The 684-nt window shown below is 48.7% G+C and overlaps 1 protein-coding gene across 1 annotated transcript in view; it reads left to right on the top strand.

Moving 5' to 3' along the window:
- Positions 1–684, top strand: part of CCDC25 (coiled-coil domain containing 25) — a gene marked incomplete at its 3' end in the record, with an annotated part of 14,200 nt that overhangs the window by 7,748 nt on the left and 5,768 nt on the right. The gene's annotated exons all lie outside the window — the stretch shown is intronic.

The raw sequence follows: 684 nt of genomic DNA, 5'->3' as shown, positions 1-684 counted from the left end.
CCCCTTTCCCACTCTTTTCCCCCCCTTTTCCCACCATTTCCTGGCCCTTTTCCCGCTCCTTTTCCCACCTTTTCCCCCTTCTTTTCCTGCCCTTTTTCTGGCCCTTTTTCCTCTCTTTTCATGCTCTTTCCCCTTCTTTCCCCCCCTTTTTCCTCCCTTTTTCCTCCCTCTTTTCCCACCCTTCCCCCCCCTTTTCTCTCTCTTCCCCCCTCTCTTTTCCTGCCCTTTTTCCCCCATTCCCATCCCATTTTCCCTTCCTTTTCCTTTTTTCCCCGTTTCTTTGCCCTTTTTTCCCTTTTTTCTCCATTTTTTGCCCTTTTTTCCCTCTTCTTTCCCCATTTTTTGCCCTTTTCCCCCTCTTTTCTCCCCGTTTTTTTGCCCTTTTTATGCTCCCCGTTTTTTGCCGTTTTTTGCCCTTTTTTCCCCCTTTTTTCCTTTTTTTTCCCTTTTCCCCCCTTTTTTTCCCTTTCCCCCCTTTTTCCCCCTTTTTCCCCCTTTTTTCCCCCTTTCTTCCCCCTTTTCCCACCCTTCTTCCCTTTCTTTTTCCCCCTTTTTCCAACCCCTTCCCCACTCTTTTCCCTCCCTTTCCTCTCCCTTTTCCCCCCTCTTTTCCCCCCTTTTTTCCCCCTTTTCCCTTTCCTTTTCCCTTTCCTTTTCCCTTCCCTTTTCCCTTCCCTTTTCCCC

This window comes from Corvus brachyrhynchos, unplaced genomic scaffold (genome assembly GCF_000691975.1).
Source record: "Corvus brachyrhynchos isolate BGI_N302 unplaced genomic scaffold, ASM69197v1 scaffold420, whole genome shotgun sequence".
NCBI lineage: Eukaryota > Metazoa > Chordata > Aves > Passeriformes > Corvidae > Corvus > Corvus brachyrhynchos.
Note: the sequence above shows the minus strand (reverse complement) of the source record. Positions and strands in the feature narration are given on the sequence as shown.